Source organism: Bombina bombina, chromosome 3, assembly GCF_027579735.1.
Source record: "Bombina bombina isolate aBomBom1 chromosome 3, aBomBom1.pri, whole genome shotgun sequence".
Taxonomy (NCBI): domain Eukaryota; kingdom Metazoa; phylum Chordata; class Amphibia; order Anura; family Bombinatoridae; genus Bombina; species Bombina bombina.
Window position 1 is genome coordinate 379,261,834 of NC_069501.1, and position 14,560 is coordinate 379,276,393.

The 14,560-nt window shown below is 40.2% G+C and overlaps 1 protein-coding gene across 1 annotated transcript in view; it reads right to left on the reverse strand.

The window, feature by feature from the left end:
* Positions 1-14,560, reverse strand: part of TSPAN2 (tetraspanin 2) — a 458,679-nt gene that overhangs the window by 203,971 nt on the left and 240,148 nt on the right. The window lies entirely within an intron of this gene.

Here is a 14,560-nt window from a genome sequence, read left to right on the forward strand (position 1 = left end):
GAAAGGGTGATGGTGCATTTTTAATACTAGAAGTACAAGACAAAGATAATACAGAGCTGTTTACATATTTTTGGGTGTGGCATGTTAGATTTTTTTCAGATTTGTAATTGGACAATGCTATGTTTACTAGAGATTTCGGCATCACTCGCAGCCAGTAATGTGCCTCCTTCTCGTGAAAATGCCACCAGGTGCATTTGTACAAGCAATATAGTTAGGCCCCACAACGTAATGTTGCCACCCAGGACCCAGCCAGTAATTTTCCAAACATGGCAGGTCTTTTTAAGGTTTCAGGTCAATGTAGAAAATAAAGAATACATTTACTAATAAATAGCCTATCATGGTGAAAGTTCTGCTTAATATGATGGAAGTTAACGGCACACATTTCTGAGCACATCTAATATAGATAGATAGAGACAAAGAGAGAGAACCAAAAAAAGACACTGCACTACACAAGTGATGTATATGTAATCAGCTCAGTGCATGCAATAAGGGGTCAATTTATCAAAGGCTGCAGTCCGTATTTATCAAGCAGCGGTCATCAGACCACTGCTACCCTAACCCCTCTTCTCCACCTCTTAGGTGGAGAATTTCAATCTCCCCGGTCTCGTCCTACCGGTGAGATTGACAGCTCCTGCCTGTGCGTGGTTGGCTGTGTGCAGGCAGAGGGCGACATTGCACAAGAGCGCAAAATATCGCTCTTGTACAATGCTGAATTCCGGTAGTGACAGGGGCGCAAATCGAACCCTTTGCATCAAATTAAACATATGCAAAGGGTGCCAAGGAGGAGAGATCATTTACAATGACTATTAATGCAAGTGACCAAGTTTTTGGTGGGGGGTAGAGACTAAGAGGCCTATTTATTAAATGTCTGTCGGACCTGATCCGACAGTGCGGATCAGGTCAGACAGACATAGCTGAATGCGGAGAGCTATACGCTCTCCGTATTCAGCATTGCACCAGCATCTCTTGTGAGCTGCTGGTGCAACACCGCCCCCTGCAGACTCACGGCCAATCGGCCGCCAGCAGGGGGGTGTCAATCAACCCAATCGTGTTGAATTGTGGCGATCTCTGTCCGCCTCATCAGAGCAGGCGAACAGGGTTATGGAGCAGCGGTCTTTAGAACGCTGCTTCATAACTGGTGTTTCTGGCGAGTCTGAGACTCGCCAGAAACACGGGCCCACAAGCACCATATGGAGCTTGATAAATGGGCCTCCATGGGGCCGATTTATGAAACTGTGAATGCAGCTGTTCCCGCATGAGCCTTAAAATTAAGAATCAGCGGGGGCGGAGCTTAGCCACGCAAGCAGATGGCTGCAAAATAAGATAGCTCAGTTGCTGTGAAATTCATTAGGGGAATAAAACAGGCATCTGGCCTAAGAAAACTAACATCTGAATCTGAGGGAACCTATGTAAATGCCTAAGGAGCTAACAGAGGAAATGTAAGAGTGCAGATCCTAAATACATTGGGGTCAAAAGGAGCGAGACGTTCACGGCGCCATTACCGCCAGCCTGACCCACGTTGCTCCTGTGAGTAGAACAACTGACACGGACACTGACCGCATTTAAGTTTGCACCGCTGAGGCTGAGACACTAAAACGGCACTTCAGAGAGCGTTAACTCGCTCATACTCCTTCATCGTCTACAGCGGGTTATAAGTTAGGCCCGTGCACCAGAAGCTGGATACCCCTTGAGAGCTGTGCTGGCGCAGCAATTAATGGCAGAGAGAAATTAGATACATCGGTATCGGAGACATCTTTTATACTGAAGAAACAAGGCGGTAAGATATTGGTGTCCCTTATACAACCCACAAATATAGTTACCGCTCAAAACCCCTATATTGCAAACTGGGCAGAAGCGCTGTTCTACTTTTCATGTGGGCAAAGAGTACTACTAAGGAGGCCTCCCCTGCCATAATATTACAGCCTAGTGGAGCTTCTTTACTGCACACAACTTGCAACATTACATATGCAGAATTGAATGCTAAGTATATGACACACAATCTGCTAGGGGACTTAACAACATAAACTAAAACATTATATCTCCACTCTCTACTATAGGGAGTAAACTGAGTGCACTGCCCCAACTTATCTGTCATTGGAAGATAGGGCTTAAGTTGTTACCTGCAAAGACATGCCACTTAAAAGAGGCATTGATTCAAGGGAGGAAAGCATAATTTTGTCATTATATAAAGCCCTGGTAAGACCTCACCTTGAGTTTGGAGTGCAGTTCTGGGGACCGATTGCTAAAAAAGATATTGCAGAACTAGAAAAAGTTCAGAGAAGGGCCACAAAGCTAATAAGGGGATTGGAGAAATTAACCTATGAGGAGAGGCTAGCCAAACTGGGTCTGTTCTCTTTAGAAAAAAGGCGCTTGAGAGGTGACATGATTACTTTATATAAATATATTCAAGGCCCATATACAGAGATGGCAGAAGCTCTTTTTATTCCAAGAAAATTGGTTCTGACAAGAGGTCATAATTTAAGGTTGGAGGAAAGGAGATTTAATCTCCTGCAACGGAAACGTTTTTTCACTGTAAGAGCAATAAAATTGTGGAACTCATTACCAAAGGAGGTAGTGAATGCCAATACCATAGATACATTTAAAAATAGTCTGGATAAATTTCTGTATATAAACAAAATTCATGGATATGATTGCTAGTATTAAATGGGTCACATTTTAATGGGGTTATTTAAGCTTAACTGGAGCTTTTTGTAAGTATTTTAGATTTGTATAGGTTGAACTCGATGGACTTCAGTCTTTTTTCAACCTTATCTACTATGTTACTATCTACTATGTTATGTTACCTAAATTAGATAAACCTCATAAAATGACTACAATGACCCAATATCTTAAAACACAAGATACTGTCCTAGAGGATGAAACCGTGCAGGTGGGAAAGGGCCCTTTAACACAAATGCAGGACTCTCAAACCCTACAAGACACTAACCTTACCAGAGATGACCTCAAAACACTCTCATCTAAGGATGATATCAAAGAGGTTCTGAAGGAAGTGAAAGGCCTTTTTGGCGAAATTAGAAAAGATATAGACAAGGTTGCAAGACGAGTTACCACGTTAGAGGACACAAACCTTTATACACCAATGTACAAGAAGTAAATAAACAGGTGCTGCAGCAAGATAATTTGATATATACCTTGATGGATAAGGTTGAGGACTTGGATAACCGCAATAGGCGGAATAATTTAAGAATTAGGGGAGTACCCGAATCGATCAATCCATCAGCCCTCAACGGATATCTCCAAGATCTTTTCCGCACTATTAAAGGAACACCAAACTCATCAGACGTCATTCTGGAAAGGGCGCATAGAGCCTTGAGGCCTAAACCTACTGGTAAGGCTCCCCCAAGAGATGTTATCACAAGAGTCCTTAATTTCGCAGAGAAAGAAGAGATCATGCGCAATGCAAGGGCAAAGGCTCCCCTAACACATGCTGGAATTAATATTTCTATCTTCTCGGACTTAAGCCCGACTACATTGCAGAAAAGGAGGGAACTTAAATTTATCACAGAGGTCCTGAGGTCTAATCATATAAACTACAGGTGGGGCTTTCCAGTGAGCTTAATAGCCACCAGAGAAGGAAAAACTGCAATCTTTCGCAACATGGAGGATCTTCGCAGCTTTTGTGACACCTTGGGTGTAGAAATCACCGACCCTGCCACATACCCCAAGCAGGACGTCATACCAAGGAGGGAAAAGCGACTGCTCAGGAAGAACAAAACCCCGAAAACACTTAAAACGAATGCACCTAATGTGGACTTAATAATTATAGCAAGTCGTACTGTGAGTTCTGGGACACTAGCCCACATACTACAGGTGTTCAGAGACATTTACAAGGGAACAACAACCCCCATGAGAGACAATCATATACGATAAGTATATAAGCATAGAATGTTTAGTTATCTATTTTCTTTCCACTGCTCTCTGTATTGCCATATTGCATTGTCTTTATTTTGATTTTTTTAGGAATGAGATACCTTTTAGAATAAAAAATTATTATTTCAAGATACATGACGGCCGTAACAATAGGCAAATGTGTTCCGCAATTTGTGTTAGAATGTCTTACATTTGTTGTTGAATTGATACAAGTGATATATTAGATCTTTACTTTAGGTAAACTGTCTCTATATTATTGAGGACTACCTTTCACTCATGTGATCATATATTACACAAGTTAATGTTATTCTCAACTAGTAAGGCTATTGACTATGTTAAAATATCCACAAATGTTCAAGGTTAAATGATAATTTAAAAGCAAGCTCATTCAATCAACACATGAGGGGGTATCAAATATGATTGAACATGATGATTTTGGTTAGGGTTAGCCCTCCTGGACTTTTAGATGTGACGGATGATTCACCTACTATGTTATAAGTACAAGGGTCCCCCATGTGCTAGTGGCTAAATACTTGTTGTGTCTTCTAATGTTGATGTGTTTTGCTGTTTTCTAGTTATTGTTGTTTAATGTTTCTAAGGACATTGTTTATGTTTATATTATTGCCTCTGAAGTTGCTGCTCAGATATTAAATGGATCTTGATATTGTTGCCCCCACAGGCGTAGCTAGATGTAATGTTCTCTACATTACAGTTAAACCAATTAGATTCACCTCTTAATTATAGTTAGGCGATGTGCCTTTTGTGTAATTTTCCACATACCATTAATACCTTTGGATTTCTAGCAAGACCCCTTTTTGGATACTCTAGCCGTTGTCTCATCTCTTATTTACATATTGTACACAGAATATCAGTAAGTACATTGTACTTATATATCTTTTTATTTCTTTATCTTCCTTTCCCTCTCTCTTTATCTTTTACACTTTCATACCTTTTTCTTTCTAACCCTTCCTCTATATTTTTTTTTTTTTTCCTCCTTTCCTTCCCCTTTCCCTACACTAATAAGCTGCACAACATGACATCTCAGCCACGCGCAGTAACATTTATAACATTAAATGTTAAAGGTCTCAACCAACCCGAAAAAAGAACAATGGCATTAAGGGACTTCAATAGACTAAAAGGGGAGGTAGTATTAATTCAAGAGACCCACTTTAAGAGAGGGAGTGAACCCAGGTGGACTTCCTCACACTATCCCACAATGTTTTTCTCCTCAGGCCCTCAAAAAAAATGTGGGGTGGGGGTTTTAATACACAGAAATATACCATTCCATTTGTTACATATGGAAAAGGATCAGGAGGGCAGACAGTTGATTCTTAATGGACTGTTGTTTGGGAGACCAGTTACAATTGTAAATATCTATGCCCCAAATTCAGCACAACATTCATTCATCCGGGATGTCACAAACACCGTTCTAGAACATAAAAAAGGCCCTCTAATATTGGGAGGGGATATCAATGTACCGTTAGACCCAAGTGTGGACACCTCTGGGGGGACCTCTGTCCTATCCAGGAAACATATCAAATATATAAGTAATAGTCTACGTAGTATAGCAGTACATGACGCATGGCGAGTCTATCATCCCAAAGATAGGGATTATACCTTTTTCTCACACCCACACCAAACCTACTCCAGGTTGGACTACTTTTTGCTTGACCCATTGAGCCTGTCGTTTGTGAGAGGGATTAAAATCCTTCCCATAACCTGGTTGGACCATGCTCCGGTGCTATGTACGTTGAACTGGCCTGAGACGCCGATGGCGCAGTTTCAGTGGCGGCTTGACGATGCACTCCTGAATGACCCGTTACTCAAAGATGCAGTAGATAAAACATTAACAGAGTACTTTCAATTAAATAATTCTGGTAATATGCCATACAACCTGATCTGGGAAGCGCATAACTGCGTGATCAGGGGAGATTTTATCAAATACAAGGCGGGAGTTCAGAAACGAATTAGAGCACAATATAAAACACTTCTGGCTGAGGTTAGTCTAGCAGAACGACACCATAAATCAGACCCATCCAATACTAATTTAACCGAACAGCTTACTCAGAAAAGAATAGCTCTACAGCAACATTTACAGCAAGAACAGTGCCGTAATGCTGTCTCCTTGCAACAACATTACCATAAACATGGAAACAAGGCAGGACGCCTTTTGGCTAGAGCCATCCGGCGTAGACAATTAAGAGCATACATTCATTCCCTACAACAAGAGTCAGGTAAGATGACTGAGGACAGCCCTCAAATTGCCGAAACTTTTAGGAAATAATATTCTGCATTATACAACTTAAAACAAAAACGAAAAGATGATTCCCTCTTAGGGTCTGACTATGGTGATCATGACTTGGATAAATACCTTTCTTCCCCGACCCTTCCCAAACTTGACGGTGAGGATTCTAAAAAGCTTGAAACCCCATTTACAACTCAGGAAATAATAGAGGCCATCAGAGAGCTACCGGTAGGTAAGAGCCCAGGGCCGGATGGATACGGCAATAAATATTATAAAACGTATATTCAAACACTTGCACCCCAGTTAGTAACACTATTTAACTCTATACAAGAGGACACAGGTTTTTCTAAAAATATGCTAGAAGCGCATATCGCTGTGCTGCCCAAGCCAGGTAAACCCCCTACAAAGCCAGAAAATTTTCGCCCCATTTCCCTACTAAATGCCGATTTAAAAATATACGCCAAAGTACTAGCTAATAGGCTGAACCCACTACTGAAACAATTAGTCCACACAGATCAAGTAGGTTTTATCCCGGGGAGGGAGGCAAGGGATAATACCTTGAAAGTAACACAGCTGATCTCTTATTCCCGTATTAACCAGATACCCCTAGCAGTTGTGTCCACCGATGCCGAAAAGGCTTTTGACAGGGTGGACTGGGGATTTCTCAGGTCCACCCTGTCACATATGAATCTGGGAGAGAAATTCATTGGAAAATTTTTTGCTTTATATTCGTGTCCAACGGCCAAAGTCAAAGTGAATAACATTTTTTCAGACCCTTTTGAAATTAGTAACGGCACGCGACAGGGATGTCCCCTATTTCCTATTTTATTTGCCCTCTCCGTTGAGGTTTTGGCACATAAAATTCGACATAACCAACAGATAAAGGGCGTTACAGTGTCTGGGTTAGAATATAAGACGGCTTTGTACGCCGACGATATTCTATTGACTTTAACTGATTTAGACAAATCTATCCCAGCTTTATTACACAAATTTCAAGACTATGGCAGGTTATCGAATTTTCACCTTAACCTTACTAAGTCAGAAATCCTTAAGGTGACGGTACCTCAATCTGATATGGAAAATGTGATTACATACTGCCCCTTAAAAATACAACCCCAAAGACTTAAATACTTAGGCGTTTATCTGACGGCTAACCCAACGGAGATGGTAGAGGCTAATTATACTCTTATCCAAAATGAGATTTTGAACGATTTATCCAGGTGGAGGAGCAAACCCTTTTCCTGGTTTGGTAGGGTACAAATATTAAAAAATTAATATCCTACCTCGCATCCTCTATCTCCTCCAAACGATACCGTTACCTTTACCTCACCAATACCTCATTAAACTACAATCCAAATTAGAAACGTTTATCTGGAATAGAATCAGGCCAAGGGTGCAGAAAAAAACTCTATATATGCCCAGAGAGAGAGGGGGTTTGGGTGTCCCTGATTTAGCTCAATATAGAATAGCATCTTTGTTGCAACAAATCCCTGAATGGTGTTCCCAGTCGGATCAGAAACAGTGGATCCGATTGGATGCAGACATCTTAAAAGTGGAAAATGTGGGAACACTTGCTTGGCTTTCACAACATCACCGGCCTGCCCTGATTAGGGAATATCCTCTTTTTGATGTACTGTTTGATCAGTGGGATAGATTGTTAAATACATCTACACATATTTCATCCATCCCATCCCCATTGACTCCCTTCCTGGGGAATCCCGAGATCCCCATATCTAGACGCTTCTGTTCTAACATGACTACTACACACATACGCCATAGAGCCATAGGCTCATTAATCAGAGAGGGCAGATTGATTCTACGAGAGGAGTTGTTAGAATTGGACAATCCCGTTTTCACATCTTGGTACTCATATGCTCAGGTTGCCGATTTTATACATTCACATACCAAAAGGACTACCCTGACTAGGCAAATAACACCATTTGAAAGTATATGCATGCAGGAGTGCTCTCCACGTCACATTTTATCTAAAATTTACAAGCTTTTGACGCCCAGTGACTCAATGCCTTCTTATGTACATCGATGGAATGCAGATCTAAATTCACACATAGACTCCAAAGAATGGGAGTCAATATTTCACATACATAAAACCTCCTCGATCTCAGCGCACATACAAGAAATGAATTTTAAATTCATCTCAAGATGGTATCTGACACCTATCAGACTCAGACAAATATATAAAAAAACAAGTGGGAAGTGCTGGAGGGGATGTGGGGAGGAGGCCGACCTCCTGCACATATGGTGGACATGTGACAGAATAGCTCCGTTCTGGGTCGAGGTGCTAGCTTTCATTGAGAATAAATTTGCAATCACATTGCCTGCCAGACCAGAAATTTTGCTTTTTCACTCATTGCCCAGAGCTTAAGAGGTGTCACTTATGCCACTGCTTATAATTTTTTTAAATTGCGCTAAAACACTTATCCCTCAGAGGTGGAAGTCCTCAGAAATTCCCACCTTAAATAACTGGAAGGCTCAGGTCACTCATATCCTAACATTGGAACGAAGGCATTATTGGGAACAGGGGAAAATAACAACACATGAACTAATGGTAACAAAGTGGAACGCAGCTCTATCTGGATAAATGCCCCTAACCCCCCCTTTTCCCCTACTCATCCCTTATCTCACTTCCCTTTTTTTTTTCTCTTCCTTTCTCTTCTCTCTCTTTTATATGTTTTTGGTTATTATGATACTTACTGGTTTACTGGAGATAGACAAGTCTCGGCTAGGAATTCAGAAATTAAGAAAGTTTATATATTATATAATATTTTATTATAGAAATTGTTATTTAGAAAAAATGGTAAAGTAAGAGCGAAATTGTATGTACAATGTATTCGCAACACCTCTAAGGAGAAATTGTACTCATATTGTAACTGAAGCTGTGCATGACAAGTATGCTGTATTGTATTATCTTATTTGACAAATAAAGCTCTTTTGAAAAAAAAAAAAATAATTAAGAATCAGCGGTCATAAGACCGCTGCTCCTTAACTCTTCCGCCACCTCTGAGGTGGCAGACAGCAATCATCCCGATCGTATCCTGCTAGCGGCTGTTTACCCATGAATGTGCAGAGGGTGGCATTGCACAAGCATTTAACCAGAAATGCTTGTGCAATGTTAAATGCCGACAGCGTATGCTGTCGGCATTTAGCGATGTCGGCCAGACATGTCCACTACAGCGGATCATGTCCGTCCGACATTTAATAAATCGGCCCCCATGTTGCTTGCGTGTCAACATTAGCATATATTACACAATTATAAGCATGATGGAACGTCTGCTGTAATACGGCTGAATTATGAAGCTTTGACGCCTGCTGTGTTTATACCGGTTTTTGCTGCTTTTGGATATTTCCTACAGGAGCAGAGCTTTGAGAAGATGCTGCTGTATAGAAGGTTCAGACTGGCTGGGAGACTGTGAGAGGCCAGCAATCTTATACTCACACTTGTGGGTTGTATATATTCTGCTCTCTTTTCTCACTGTTAAGAAGATTTAACTCTACATGGCGCCATTGTGTGTTTTTCTCATGTTGTTACAGAGTACACTATATATTCGCCTGTATCTGTAAGCGTCCAGGAACCGTAATTCTTTATTTAAATTTGCTGGTATGCTTATTTAAGCAATCTATATAAATATCCAGCAAAAAAAATGTCACCACAAAATAAAATTAGGCTTATTTTAAGGAATTTACATTTCCCACAATGTATTTAACAATGTTTTAAAGGGACAGTAAAGTCAAAATTAAATTTTCATTACTCAGCTAGACCTTATAATTTTAAGCAATTTTTCATTTTACTTTTATTATCTAATTAGCTTTGTTGGAAAGTTGCTTAAAATCGCATGCTCTATCTAAGTCATGCAAGAAAAATGTTCTGTTTCATGTCCTTTAACCCCTTAATGACCACAGCACTTTTCCATTTTCTGTCCGTTTGGGACCAAGGCTATTTTTACATTTTTGCGGTGTTTGTGTTTAGCTGTAATTTTCCTCTTACTCATTTACTGTACCCACACATATTATATACCGTTTTTCTCGACATTAAATGGACTTTCTAAAGATACCATTATTTTCATCATATCTTATAATTTACTATAAAAAAATTATAAAATATGAGGAAAATTGAAAAAAAAATACACTTTTTCTAACTTTGACCCCCAAAATCTGTTACATATCTACAACCACCAAAAAACACCTATGCTAAATAGTTTCTAAATTTTGTCCTGAGTTTAGAAATACCCAATGTTTACATGTTCTTTGCTCTTTTTGCAAGTTATAGGGCAATAAATACAAGTAGCACTTTGCTATTTCCAAACCATTTTTTTTTTCAAAATTAGCGCTAGTTATATTGGAACACTGATATCTGGTAGGAATCTCTGAATATCCATTGACATGTATATATTTTTTTTTAGTAGACAACCCAAAGTATTGATCTAGGCCCATTTTGGTATATTTCATGCCACCATTTCACCGCCAAATGCGATCAAATAAAAAAAATTGTTCATTTTTTCACAAATTTTTTCACAAACTTTAGGTTTCTCACTGAAATTATTTACAAACAGCTTGTGAAATTATGGCACAAATGGTTGTAAATTCTTCTCTGGGATCCCCTTTGTTCATAAATAGCAGACTTATATGGCTTTGGTGTTGCTTTTTGGTAATTAGAAGGCCACTAAATGCCACTGCGCACCACACGTGTATTATGCCCAGCAGTGAAGGGGTTAATTAGGGAGCATGTAGAGAGCTTTTTGGGGTAATTTTAGCTTTAGTGTAGTGTAGTAGACAACCCCAAGTATTGATCTAGACCCATTTTGGTATATTTCATGCCACCATTTCACCGCCAAATGCGATCAAATAAAAAAAAAACGTTAAATTTTTCACAATTTTAGGTTTCTCACTGAAATCATTTACAAACAGCTTGTGCAGTTATGGTACAAATGGTTGTAAATGCTTCTCTGGGATCCCCTTTGTTCAGAAATAGCAGACATATATGGCTTTGGCGTTGCTTTTTGGTATTTAGAAGGCCGCTAAATGCCGCTGCGCATCACACGTGTATTATGGCTAGCAGTGAAGGGGTTAATTAGGTAGCTTGTAGGGAGCTTGCAGGGTTAATATCACATTTAGTGTAGAGCTCAGCCTCCCAGCTGAAACATCAGACCCCCTGATCCCTCCCAAACAGCTCTCTTCCCTCCCCCACCCCAGAATTGTCCCCGCCATCTTAAGTACTGGCAGAAAGTCTGCCAGTACTAAAATAAAAGCTATATTTGTTGTTTTTTTGTGTTTTTTTAAAGCATATTTACATATGCTGCTGTGTACTATCCCCCCCTTAGCCCCCAACCTCACTGATCCCCCCCAAACAGCACTATAACCCTCCCACTCTAACTTAATCTGTGCCATCTTGGGTACTGGCAGCTGTCTGCCAGTACCCATTTTAGAAGAAAACATGGTTTTTTTTTAAATTTTTATTAAAATTTTCTGTAGTGTAGCTTCCCCCCATACAAAACCAACCCCCACCCCTCCGCAATCTCTTTTTGTGCTTTTGCACAAACAAGATTTGGGCATTTTTTCATTTTCTTCTTAACACTATTTTCCGTAGTGTAGCGGTTCCCACCCGCTCCCGCCCCGTGCACGCGCCCGCCCGCCAACCTCCGTGCACGCGCGCACGCGCGCGTCCCCTAACATCCCACCTCCGATCCCGCCCCCCTTGATCTCACAGGACACACCGATGGCCGCCCACCCGCCTCCCAAGTCGGCTCCCACCCACCAACGATACCGGCCATCGATGTCCGGTGCAGAGAGGGCCACAGAGTGGCTCTCTCTGCATCGGATGGCCATGTAAGGTTATTGCAGGATGCCTCCATATCGAGGCATCACTGCAATAACCGGAAAGCAGCTGGAAGCGAGCAGGATCGCTTCCAGCTGCTTTCCACACCGAGGATGTGCAGGGTACGTCCTCAGGCGTTAACTGCCTTTTTTTGAGGACGTACCCTGCACGTCCTCGGTCATTAAGGGGTTAAACATTATAAAAATGGATTGATCCATCATATCCCTACGTAGGTTTCAGCTGCTGTTAAAATGTGTCAGGACAGAACTGTATGTTGTCAAGTTAGTAGCAGTATGTTTGTTTTTACTTGACTTCGCTTTTACAATTAAAGGGTCATGGAATTCAAAATTAAACTTTCCAATGTAGTTTTATTATCACATTTTACATCATTCTGTTGTTTGGAACGTGGTCCTTTCTCGTGAAGAAATACTGAACTGGAGCGTGCACATGGCTTCAGCACTATATGTATAACATTGTTACAAGCACAGCTGTCATAAAGTGCTCAAGGCACTTAGATGATCCTGATCTTGTCTATATGTTTCAACAATGGATACCACGAGGAAGAGATCTATTTAACAACAGAAGTGATTTTTTTTGTGCTTATTTTTAAATTTGTATGCTTTATCTGAATCATATACGTTTAATTTCGGTTTCCATGTCCTTTTAAGATTTCTACATATTTTGGTAGCATATACACTGGTCATAGGAAGGGATGAGATATAGATAACATTACTGTCTGTGGACTGGATTACTAGATGTTTATTTTTCTAGAAATGTACACCCCAACTTGCTTTGTTCAAACAATGAGGAAGCGGCATATTTGGGTATTATGCTCTATAGAATAAAGTAACCAAACACTAACCAGGGTCGGCTCCAGAACAAATGAAATGGGGGGGCATTTTTTTTTCATGAGGGGGCACACATTTACAAAGCATGTATTAGAGTCAAAATAAGAGCAGACCTACATATTCTGCAGGAAAGTGTAGCTTCTGGCTGGCTTATCCCCCACTATTAACATTTGTAGAATGTGCTAAATCACTAGGTAAAAGAATGAAGTCTAAATCCTATGCAGTGCACTAAAACAGAGCCATTAAACTTGAGACCCCCAGTGCAATAGCTCCTTAAAAACAATTCACCCGTTAATCACCATGATCCAAAACCCTTAAACTCATTCTCAAATTTAAATCATGTCCCCTAAACAGCCATGCATCCCAAACCCCCCCAATGCAATTAACCCCTTTGTTAGCAATAGCAGTAAGGATACTAGGTTTTCAGGTACTAGTAATTTTGTAGATTACATTTAGCTATACCTGTTTCGCAATAACTAATGGATATCAGGCTACTTAATACAACCTATGTACTGTGAACCTATAAGAATGTGATTGTATCATATGAATATAAGTCTATAAATGGCTACCGGCTTCTATCGATGCCTCAAAAGTATTCTGTGATCTTAGGCCCGGCACAGTGCACTTTTTGAGGCATCGATAAAAGCCGGTAGCCATTTATAGACTTATATTTATATGATACAATCATATTCTTATCATAGTCTATTGTTTAAAAATATTAGTAACTCACGATGTTTAGGTAAAATTAATAGGTTTAAGACAAGTCCAAAAAGTCTCTAATTAACTTCCAATTCCAAATAAGAGGTTAAGACACGGAGCTCCTTGCAGATGCGTGATGCGACCTCACAGTTCGGCAGCTAACTCCGCCCCCAGCATGCAGCATTACATAACAATTCATTATTTTATTTATTTTTTTTAAAGTGTATATATTTACACATACATACACACATAGTATACACACACATATTTACACATATACACACATTTACACCCACATACATATTTACACATACTCATGCACACATACTTACACAATACACACACACATGATGGTTGGGTTCAGGGTGGAGGAGGAGACTCCTAAGACTACCTGCTGGCTGGGTAATAGAAGCACATTAACAGTCAGAAATTGACTGAAACAAGCAGCAGCCTATGCGCAGCTCCTCTCATGCAACTGCTCCACCTGACTGGGTAGGGGCCCTAAGCAGAATGACAGAACAGGGCCCCTACCCAGAACAAAAAATACTTCAAAGAAATGGGACAATGCACCATGAGCACAGATATACATCCACACTCACAGATACACACATATATATATATATATATACACACACACACACATACCCACATTATATATATATATATATATATATATATATATATATATATATATATATATATATATATAAACACACACATAAAAACAGTACACAGATACACACACATACAAGACACACACAGTACACAAATACAGACACACACAGTACACAAATACAGACACACACAGTACACAAATACAGACACACAGTACAGATATACAGACACACACAGTACAGATATACACACATGTACACACAGATACAGACACACACACAGTACACAGATACACACATGTACACACAGATACAGACACACACATGTACACACAGATACAGACACACAGTACACAGATACACACACAGATACAGACACACAATATACAGATATACACACACGTACACACAGATACAGACACATACAGTACAC